Below are 12,483 nucleotides of genomic sequence, written 5' to 3' on the forward strand. Positions count from 1 at the left end.
AACGTATTATTGTATTTTTTCTATAGAATTAATTTTTTTTTACACATTATTTTATTTTATTTTATTTTATTTATTTTTACATTATAGATATTTATCCTTAGCGTGTCTCAGTTGTTTTTTTTTTATTAATTTTTTTTTTTACAGGAGCTAGAACTATCCAAAAACCCTTAAAAGCAGAGTTTGATCTGCCATTTTTGGACGTACGGTATACAAATATAAAATATTTTGAAAAAAGCAAACCGTGCCGACATATAAAATTTCTTACTGTGCTCTTTCTTTTTAAAAGTTGGGTGCCCCACGTTGGGCGCAAAATTGCAAGAAAAATGGTGGAGTGCAATGGATTTAATCGTTCATCAATTTTTTTTATTATTTATAAATCATATAACACAAAGTACTTTACAAGTATAATACGTTGAATTACATTTTCAGGAGTTACAACAACTCAATTCGGGACATAAATAATACTAACATTTAGAAAATAATACATTTTGAGAACAACAAAGAAACAAAGCGAGATAAGCACCTTTATAACTAAATATAGCACAGCAAAATATACGCCAAAAACCTTTTCTTACACAAGCAAAACAAATATACAAATAAAAAAACGCTTTTAAGAATAAAAAAGTAGTGAATCTACTAAGGGAGATAAGGTCATTAACATCACATGCCATGCAGATGATGCTGCCATAGTCATATCCATATCCATCTCAGTTAGTAAACATCTGAATGCCTAATAAATGTCATATAGTTCAATGAACACATGATTATTGGAAACATAATTCGGATATACAAAACGCGTATCAGACCAATCCATGGTGTATACAACAGAGGTGAGGATAGATAGAGAGAAAACAAAAAATACGAAAAACCTAGTAGAAAAAACTAAATAGAAAAACCAAATAAATGCTCAGAACGTCGGAGATGAAAGTACTAAAGGCAATCACAGGGAAACCCAAAAGAGGCAGAATCTAGAGTCAAGAAGTTAGACGGATTTGCGATACCCAGAAATAAAATGCCAGGAAAATGGCAATTAATTTGTGGTAGAGCGCGTTTTGAACGTCTGTCCTCTGCTCGGTGAGCCCACGATACACGTAATTATAAATACAAACATTTAGCTTTATATCGAACCATAATCGCTAAAACATCGTTATCGACAAAACAACATCTTGCAGGAGAATATTCTGTCTTCTGAATTATTAAAGAATATACTTTGAGAATGAAATTTTATTTCGAATATTTGTTTTGTCGTTATCAATGAAATAAACTAGCAGGCAACAGTTGGGTATCGCCGACTGTTGCCTGCTAGTTTATTTTCTTATAATTTTTTTTTGTTTTACCAGAATTTATATGAATATTTTATCTGCCGTTTGAAACATACAAAAAAAATACATGTGTGAGGATCCGATCGGTAGGCGTTTCATATATACAATATTTTTGTCATCCTTGTTTGTAATCCGGCTACTCGGTGGTCGGGTGAGGTGGATGGTCTGAGGTCGAAGGTCTGCAGCTGAGTTTGCCCACGTTGACCGGACGTCCAGCGGGCAAAATGGGCCTGTACAAAGAAATGACAAACGCAATCAATCATTTCTAGAGTAATAATATATAGATATTCGAATCAAAATTGTTTTTTAAAATACAATAATCCAATTGGACCATCTTTTCCTCTTCAACTATCCCGCTCATAATAATAATAATATTTGGCTGATTTATATAGCATCATTTTTTGAAAAAAATCACTTCAAAGGCGCTTTACAATTGTATATCTAAACTTACATTCTAACTAAACTTAAGTGATATATTATATTTCCAGATTTAAAATTGAGGGTATGATAGTCTAAAGAAGTGGGATTTTAGTTGGGATCTGAACTGACTAGGACTGTCGATGAATCGTAAGTTTGAAGTTTGAAGGCAATTGGTTCCAGGCAGAGGGGCCGGCGGCGGCAAAAGTACGATCTCCAAATCTAGTGTTTTGGGAGTGCCGGATTTCGACAAGTTTTCCTCTTTCTGAATCAAATGCTGACCTAAGAGTAGATTTTCTTTGACGTGTATTTTCCCTAATACAAAGGTTCGATAGGTATTTTGGAGCCATGTCATGAAGGGATTTGAATACTGTCCAGCACAGCTTGTATTTTATTCTCTCTGGGCTTTTTAACCAGTGTAAATCTCGAAAATGTTGTGAGATGTGAAAATATTTTTTTACTCCCGTAATAAGCCTCGCTGCTGCATTGAAAACAGATTGAAGTTTGTTCAACTTTTCCTAAATGAGCCTTCTACAATTTACTAATTAAAGTTATTAACTTAATGGCGCATTTTAATTATGATTAGTGAGTTAGCTTATAGTGTCGGTGTTATCTCTTCGTTACTACAATATTTAGCTGACCACCTGCGCGATGAATAGTAAAGTTATGCTTTCTTCCCTTTCTATTAAATTAACTTCTCCAGTGTGGCTTCACATACAATTTACATAATGCAGCCTGCAGACGCGACGAAGCCTTACTACCTTTACTGAAAACTGAAAATTATGACCTGAAACTAAACTTTGTATTCTTTTCCACCACGCGAATATTTACATATATCAAAAGTACTCGTAATACCAAGTTCACAAAATATGAGTGTAATGTTTGTTTAAATCGTCGCAGACATATATTTTTTCAAATTAAAATGAAAAAGGTTCGTCTCTTACGAACTTTTTTTTTACTGGTCGGTTTTGAATCTACACAAGCTTCTTTATCAAGGTATAATTTACTAATTAATAATATCCTATTTTATTTTAGCAGTGTCTACTAAATATTTAATATTAACATACGGAAGTAATAAGTCATGTCAACTCAGTCGAGATATCTGTAGGATTTTGCTGGCAGTTGGAGGTGGAGCTCCTACACTAGTTGGAGGTCGACAAAAGTAACGAGATTGATGTTCGATGCGTGTATTTATTACATGGCGAATGATAAGTTCCACTGACAGCACTTGGGCTACATGTTGGAATTAACTGACCCTGACTAGCTCTGTAGTCTTTTTATAGGCCTGGTAATGTACACCAAAACGCTGCTCGTATGTAGACGAATATCTTATTTGCAACACTTGCTCTTGCAGAATGAGTTGCTTCTTCGGTCGTTGCTCTTTATTTAAGGTGAAATCAATTGGCACGTATGTGTGTCATCAATCACTGGACTTTGACTCTCTAAATATTTATCAATAATATCTCCTTTATGTCTATTGAGATTTCTTCATAATTTTTTTTTGTAGCGGTTAAATTTCTGTATTCAAATACAATTACAGTATATCAATATAATTGTATTCTGTATAAGAGGAGCGAATCGTCAAAGTAAGCGATTATGCACAGCTTACCATTATATTTGACATTCGATAATAATGTTTTATAGTAAATTCCGAAAATAATTAAAATAATTCAACAATATTTTGAGTTTGTCCAAATTTTTGTAGACAAGGACTGGATTCAACTCCCTGGAGAGCTCTTTATATTAACATATTACAGCAGAGATGAAGAACATTTAAGAGAAGGTAATATAGAAGTCCAGGCATCTACAGGGCTTATGACCTGTCAATGGCTGGTTTTTCAAGTGGACACTTTACACACTGTGGAACTCCTAAACGGCTTAACCGATTTACGTGCGGTTTTCAGAGAAATATACATCTTTGCGCTGTGCGTGTTCGTAGATAGATCTATAGATCTTCAAACTCATATGCAAACAAAAAGTAAGGAGCATAAATTTTCTATTTATTGATCTACCAGGGTTGCATTCGAGGAGAATGCATTATCAAAAAAATGGAAAAATGTTGTTTTTTGTGCGTATAAAAAGTTTGTTTTTGAATGTTTACAAACAGCATTCGTTTTTTGTGAATCTCAATCAGATTCTTTTCTTAAATTCCTTTTATTTCTACCCATTTATTTCTTTTTACTGGATTTTTGGTAATACTAAAATAATATAAATTCAATACATTTTTAAAAATCCTATTCCACATAAGTACACCCCTCTGTTGGTGAAAAGACCGGAGTTTGACGTTTGCAAAAAAAATGACAAATTTAAAAAAAATATATATGTTTTGAAATTCAACCATAAACAAGTACCTACTTAAATTCAATATTTGAATATTAACAATTTTTAGTTTTTGAATTTCATCACAAACAAGTACCTAGGTACCTACTTATCAATAAAAAGTCTTTTCCAAGGCATACCAACGTTCGGGCAGGACAACGTCTGTCGGGTCAGCTAGTTTATTATAAATCACCAACACCGTTCATATCTTCCTACTAAAAAATATCCATGAAGAGCGCCCAGCGCCCAGCCCGTTCTCAGTGAACGATGAAAGATGAAACTAGCTGATTACCTCAGCTTATTACTCCATACAAAAATGTAAACTATATTACTTAAAACCAAGTTAGCTTTCTTATTACTAAAACATGCTTGCAGATTACAAATATTATTTGAAGATTCTCTATTTGAAAACTAGTATTTTGATCACTTTTCTCCGAATGACTATTTTTCTTTGATAGGCGTTAACATAATATTACGTATCACATATGACATGTGGCGTTCGAAGTAGCCGTTTTTGGCATTATTCATTTTAAAAGGAACCGGCCAGTGCTCAGTATTGACAGTTACTGCTGAATGTCATCGTGGTATTTGTTAATAAACTTTTGTACAAGTATCGTATTAAAATACTGTATAAGAAAGCTACGTATATGGGGTGGTTTAATAATAATTTATTTTCACAGAACCACAAAAAAAGTCATTTTTAATTGTATTACTTGCATATTACGTATATTGTACCTACATATTTATACATGTAATGTACTTATCTCTGTTTAAATCACGTCTGAAGAAACATCTTCTTTCTCTTCCTTAATATCTCCTCCTTTTCTCTTTCCTTTTTTTCCTTTTTCCCATTGAGTAATAGTATTATTATTATTTTTTTATAAACAAATCCGTTTATTTCTATTTTTATATATATTTACCTTTTTAATCTTTATTTTCTCTTGAATATGTTTTGTAACTTGAATTATCAAAATAAAACTATTATTTTATTGGTTAGTTGGAAGAAGTTGCCATTTGGTAACAAGCCCGCCAATATACAAATATTATTATGTACAAAAAGTTAAATTAATAAATAAATATGAAGGTACAAATTAATGATATTTTTTTGTAGATAACCTATAAAAATAATCATGGCTCGCCACTGCTATATAATTGTGTTCATGTAATTATACTACTTATTTTAAAAATTTAGAAAAACTTAAACTACGGTTGTAAATAGTTAAAACAGACGAAATATAAAAGTGAAATTTATAATCGACTTGGACGATTTTTCGCCCCATTTAGCACAAATTTTCTAATACATTATTTGTAAGAACAAATCGTCTTTTGTTCGTAAAAAAACATTCTTGATTTATTTTTGTTGAGGATTTCGCAATCCCTGATCAAAATCTTACAAATCGTTTTTCAATACCATCCTCTATTTCGTGGGCGGAATGTTGACCTTTAAACCGACTTATCTTCTCGGTTATTCTATCCAAAGTCACCCTCTCACTTACATAATGGTTGTGTCTAAAAAAACTTCCCTTGACGAATAATTTTTTTGTCAAAAAATATTTACAAAAATAATCTTAATATTAATGTTAAGAGGGAGCGCAGTCTCACTTTTCATCTTGTTATGGCACTGGAACAATGCTTTCTTTACATACTATAGATATTTACCATTGGCTTGTCTCTATCGTTTTACTTTTTTGATAAATTGTTTCTCAGGGGTTGTTCTCAAAAAACGCTCAGTTTTAATTCAAGTTCTCCCAGTTAGTTCACTAACAAGCTACCGATGAAGACACTTCAAAGTTTCATACAAACTTACAATATTTGAGTTTGTCCAAATGTTCGTAGACAAAAGACTGGATTTCACCCCCTCGGGAGTCATTTAGATTAAAAAATTACAACAGGGATGGAGAATACCTTAAATAAGGGAGTATGGAAGTTTAGGCATTAACAGGACTTATGACCTGTCACTGGCTGGTTCAAGTGACCACTTTACACACTGTGTAACATTCACCAGTTTGCCTATGTTCGAACATCCATATTTCTTCAATTATTCCATTTGTAAATTTTAGTGATCCATGAAATCCAGTCTTTTGTCTACGAACATTTGGACAAACTCAAATATTGTAATGAAACCATCTGGTCCAAGAAGAAGTTTAAAAATAAAAAAAATTTTCAGGCGTTGCCTTGTATGTAAAATAATTCAGTCAGATAATTCTTTTCACAAAAATAAAGGTTTCAGCTCTTTAACTTCACTAAAATTAACAAATGGAATAATTGAAGAAATATGGATGTTCGAACATAGGCAAAATGGTGAATGTGACACAGTCCAATTCAGGTCATGAGCCCTGTAAATGCCTAGACTTCCATACTCCCTTATTTAAGGTATTCTCCATACCTGTTGTAATTTTTCATACGAACATTTTTTATGCAGAAAATTAGATTTTAATTTATACGTGTACAGAACCAGCGCTGAATTCGGCGAACACGTATTTGCGATCGCGGGCCCTATGGCATATAATAATCTTCCACCAATGGTGATATTCCAAACGCTTTCGCGGCCGTAGAAAAAGCTTTTATCTCGCGTGTTTGCAAACAAAATCTTCCAAAAAAAAATTTCGCAAACTAATATACGCATCTCATACCCTCATATATTATAATTGTAAGGAATGTAGGTATATTGTTGGTGACCACAATATATCTACAGTCGTCTGCATACCCACTCAGCTTGGTAAGTCATATTAGATTTGTCTCTCCTAGAAAACAGTCGCTCTCTTACCACAGTATTATACTCAATCTCTTACCACATTTAGAATAAACCACAGTCAACTACAATAAGTTTTATTACTGGTCTTCACATACCACCATAGAGTAGAACAATAATCAATAAAGAGTTTTTATGATTATTAATGTGATGAAATGTTCCTGAATATATTTCCTATCTGCACAATCAACGCCATGATTCTTAAAAATGTGGCCGTAAATGCAAAAATCAATTTTATACTATTATATGTATTCATATTCATGAAATAGTAGTGGCACAATGATAATGCCATTGTTATTTCTGGAAACATTTATAACTAAATGGCACAAGTGAGTGAACGTTATGTCATTGTTCTTCGTAAATAAATGGTTTATTTTTACTGGTGGTGTGGGTGTGTAACTGCTATCCTGTAAAAATAAGTTTTTGAATTCTGCCACTATTCATCTCGGAGTGCGATATATTTATTTATTTATTTGTTTTTTATATATACGGCCTAAGCCAATTACAACAGCTACATGAAAAAACATAAATGCAAGGAACTGAACAAAAATAACATAAAACTATTTAGCAAAGACAAACAAGGGCAAAACAATAATTATATACAATTTATTTTTAAAAAAGAAAGACCTAAGACTTCGAGCTGAACCATGCCAATCCAACACTGTTTAGTCGCGAAAAGATCTACGAAAAGCCGGAAGATCTATCCCAAAGAATTCCAAGTCATGTGATGAATTGACTAATCTACACATTCTGAACATTGAGGCATAAAAACCAAAGTTGCTCTTAGAAGATTTTATAAATAGCAGATTTTGACTTCTGGTGACACGGTTGGGAACATGAAAAGAAATTGATTGCAACAGAGATGGGACATCACCTAAAGCATTAAGTATTTTGAAAATGCATATAAGGTCCGTCTCAGTTCTATGTCTCTCCAATGAAGACAGATTAAGAAATTGCTCTATTTCAAAATAGGAATAATTACCCCTTTGTAATCCGAGCAACCATGCCACTTTTCTTAGAAAACGGTGTTAGACCGACTCGAAATAGTCAATATGAGTCCTGTAGAATGGAGACCAAATAGGAGAAGCGTATTCTAGATGGGGTCGAACTAGTGAAAATATATGAAATCTAAATAAATACCTTTATAGCACTGGTAAAAAAAGCTACTTCCAAAGACAGGTTTTTTTCTAGTTTGTTTTCGCAAACTTAGCGGTATAAAGTTTGCTCGCGCTGACTTCAACAAATCGAAAAAAGATTCTATCAAGAAAAAATCTCTGAATCAATGTTTAAAACCCACACGTAAATAGGCACCTCTTACTGCAGTACTTACTTTTCAAATGTTTTTCAAAGTTCGTGTAGTTTTAAAACAATTCTGTAAAAGGTTTTTTTGAGGCTTTAAAAGTTGAAAGGGGATTCATTTTAATCATTATCTTTATATTACCATTAAACTTTAATGTAGTTATGCTTTGCCATCAAAATGAAGTAGAAATTCTTTACATTGATGATATCCGGCGTACAAAAACGTAATTAAAATGAACATACCTTTATAATTACAATTATCTTCCCTAACTTAACCCTAACTGAATTCTCGGCATCTTAGCATTATTCCTTCCGTTCTGCCGGTGTTTCCCGGATATACAACCCCATTTCAGGAAGTAACATCTACCCTTAAACTGAAATGGAACTCCATGTAACTTTGCATATCTACATAAATAAAACTTATGATTTCCATAAAATATGTACCAAGTTTTATGGCAGAAAATAAATATGAAATAATATACCTACGCCTTACATCTTCTAACAATATCTAAGCAGTTTCTTTTACAGATAATTATTCTTTACTTTGTTTAAAGACCGTGTTTTTTTCGTCGTTATCAATTATATTATTTGTTTACTACTGTTAAATATTAAATCTTCGTTTATTTTCTGTATTACTATTCTGTGTGTGAAATATAATCAGAACCCACGACGAATGTTTTCGACTCGATGGCTACTGTTTGGTAAAAATCCTAAAAAAGGTAATAGAGTGAGGATAACTCGGTCACGTAGTATAGTGGCTGTCGCAGCCTTTCGTTCTTGAGATCCCGTGTTCGATCCTGGCAGGTTCGTTGTCAAATATTTGTTTTAAAGGTGGTTAAACACTGCAATATTTCACTGTCCCTGAACTGATACCTGAAGCGTAAAACTGATTGCCTTACCTTCCATTAAAAAATAGATTATGTTACCCTGTGATTGGAGTTCAAATGAAGTGCCCTATGCACCACTGGGCGTGGAGAAAGAAATGATAATATTTATTATGACAGTTGATATTATTAAGTAAATGTTTGTAATAATATATTATTAATATTCAAAGAATTAACTTTGCGGTCAAACATTTTACTAAATGCTATTAAATATTAATACATAACTACTTACCGACTTGTCTATGTCTACCGGTTTCGAGACGTACCCATCTCTTCGTCAGGACACCAATTAAACTACACATTTTGATAAGCACATGCATGTCATGTTCGTTTTATATTTTTGTGCAACAACTATGGTGAAGGTGTATAGTGGGTTTTTCATGTTGGTTTGCATGTTAGTATAATTAACATCTTGACAAAGAGACGGGTAAGTCTCGAAACCGGTAGACATAGAAAAGTCGGTAAGGGGTTATATACAAATATTTAATAACATTTAGTTTGTAATAATATTGTAAATTTACAAACTAAGTTAGTAAATAAATTATGAGTGCGTTTTCTAGCGAACTAATTTGACAACACTATCGAATTTACCACTGGACAATGCGATAGTTCAGTGTTACCAGAAATTGGATGTAAAAAAATATTTCTTACGCGCAGTAAAAATTAGAGCATTTAATTGTACGGTGAAATTTCTCTAAAATATATTTAAAAAATAACTAAGTCACAAGTTCTCCTGAATCAACCAACGATAGAGTGTTATGATATATTTCCGGTTTCCGAGAAGTCAACTCTCCAATCAGCAGAATTCGCCGAATAGAACTTGTGACGTCATGAAAAAAAAGTTGTCTCAATTTAATAGTCTATAAACAAATTAAAAAACTATGAAAAACCACTGAACTTCCTCACTGTCGAGTATGTGAAAAAATGATACTATTTTTTGCATTAGGCCTAAGTACTCGAATATTTTATCATTTAATGAAAAAATAAAAAATATTTTTTTTTTTATCGGAATAGAGATTCTTACTGGATGTCGAAAATAAAATATAAAAAATAAGGAATAATTTTAATAAATATTTTTAGATGGCAACCATGAAGTTTCGCATAAATAAATTGCCTATGTTTTTATGAATGTATGTATGTGTATGCGCACGGGTGTATGCATGTGTGTGTGTATATATGTGTATGTGTGTATGTATCAAAATTTGTAAACGAATAAGTTTATATTTTATTTGTCTGTGCTCTCTATTAATTTGTTAACTATTATCATAAATTAAAATGTGATTGCCTAGCTTGGAACGGGGTATGTACCCTTGTTAGCTGGGCAAAGTGAATGTCAAATTGTATTTTGACAAAGAGTGTAAATAAATAAATATAATTGTTCATCCAACTTATTGATTCGTATTTCTTTTTTTTCAGATTTGGTGCTCTACTTCACCGAGGGTACCTGCAATCTGACTGAAAGTAGAATTATCTCCGATTGACTGAAGTTGATTGACAGGGGTGAGTTAATTCGGATTTATTACATTGCTTTATTTACTGCATTCGGCTTTACCGAAGCAAAAGCTTCGGTAAAGCCTTCACAAGAAGAATGGCTATGTTGCTAATATAATTTTATTATCTCTTTTCTCGTTTTCCTGTATCGATTATTGTCCTACACGGAAAAATGTACAAGAAAATGCTTTTTATACACTGCAAATCAACTACGAGAAATCGGAAATAAAACATGTTTTCTTTCACGCGGTAAAACTTAGAGCATTACATTAAATAAAATTGAACTACTTTGAACTACAAATGATTTAGTTAAAGTTGAAGGTTTAGTTTCACTTTTATTTCATTTTAACCAAAAAGTCCTGAAGATGCCTTTTTAGGCGAAAGCGCTCATTGGTCAAAATTTAATAAAAGTGAAACTTATCCAAGAAGTTTTATTGATAATTTTATTTTTAATTTTATCTAAATCATTGACTATTGAGTTTTAAAGAAATATCTTCAAAAAGCATCAGTACACTTTGAACTTCGTCACGAGTTCTTTCTAATCAACCAATGATATAGTATTGTGATATATTTCTGGTTTTCGGGAACCCAACTCACCTATCAGCATAACTCTCCAACTAGAACTTGTGACATGGGAACATTGGAACATAGTAATAATTTATTATTTTTATTTTATTTTATTTTTGCACCACAACAAGCCAAGAGGCCTAATTACAGTTGTGAATTACATCACAGAACACCCAGGCTTGAGAAAAATCTTATTTTAATATTTGTGTTCTCGCCGGGAATCGTACCCGAAACCTTTCGTATGTGAGTCAAGCGTCTTGACCGCTACACCACGGAAGCCGCCATGGGTGCCACGGGTGGAGTGATATTAAAATTACATACCTTTAAATAATCATGAAAATGCGATATATTAAAATATACCAATATTTTGTTTTGCATTACAAATGTAAAAAAAAACTAATTGAAATTTATTACAGCGGAGAGGAAAAACATTTTCATGACGAAAACATGGAAGTCTAGGCATTTACATAGATTATGACTTGTCATTAGCTATTTTAAGTGGATATATACGCTGTAACATTCATCATTAAATTTCATAAATTCTTCCACCTGTTGATTCTTATAAAGTTAAAAAGCTGAAACCTTTATTAATACCGATGAGATTTATGATACTCCACTTATATACTAGGAAACGCCATTCAACACTGTTTTTTTTTGTCAAAACTTTTCCAGACAGGGCTTAAGGTTGTAGTCCCATAAAAAGTAAGGAAATCCTACAATTGCGCTGTTTTTTTTTTAATTACGGAATTAAAAAAAAAGGTGACTTTTTGTATAACTTAAATATAATGACTTTTTGAATGTCGTATTATGCCTCTAATATGTAGACCAAAGTTTGATACATCGATTCTCATAAAAGACTTTTTTTGTTGCAAATGTTTCATTTCTACCGGAAATTTTTACAAAAATCGTTAAATTTTCTTTTTTTTTATGAGACTACAGCCTTAATGATAACCTTGAACCGGCAGGACACTAAAATCAGCCAATGACAGGTCATAAATGTTAGTTAATCTTAACTCTTTAGGGGGTGAAATCCAGTCTTTGTCAACAATAATTTGGACTCACTCAAAATTATGCTGACAAACCTGTTTACATATTTATTTATTTATTCATTCAAAATTACACTCGTTTAAATATTAATAAATTTATGAAGGCTTTTTAAGATGTGCCCGTGTCAAGCCATAATAATTAACAAAAAATATACCCAGTAAAATTAATTAGATTAAATTATAATGACACGTGATGCAATAGAATTACAATCCAGAAAACATGTATAAGTAATAAATTATAAAATCTGAAGAATACTCTGTAAAAAAGATATAAGTATTAAAATATACATTTGACAAATTAAGATTTATACATTTATTTATTTTACAGAAACAAACAGTCGTCAACGATATAATAACGTAAAAAAGATACAGTTTAAAGACAAACC

The 12,483-nt window shown here is 32.0% G+C and overlaps 1 long non-coding RNA gene across 1 annotated transcript in view; it reads left to right on the forward strand.

Annotated features, from left to right (window-relative positions):
- The window catches only part of LOC148279876 (uncharacterized), a 457,924-nt gene extending 447,394 nt beyond the window's left edge, over positions 1-10,530 (forward strand). Inside the window, exon 8 of the long non-coding RNA XR_015822763.1 lies at positions 10,410-10,530. This is a non-coding gene — a long non-coding RNA (uncharacterized LOC148279876). The remainder of the gene's footprint in view (positions 1-10,409) is intronic.
- The last annotated feature ends 1,953 nt before the right edge of the window (positions 10,531-12,483 follow it).

This window comes from Micrasema longulum, unplaced genomic scaffold (genome assembly GCF_059751315.1).
Source record: "Micrasema longulum isolate JH-2025_06_02 unplaced genomic scaffold, ASM5975131v1 h1tg000656l, whole genome shotgun sequence".
In the NCBI taxonomy this organism is placed as follows: Eukaryota; Metazoa; Arthropoda; class Insecta; order Trichoptera; family Brachycentridae; genus Micrasema; species Micrasema longulum.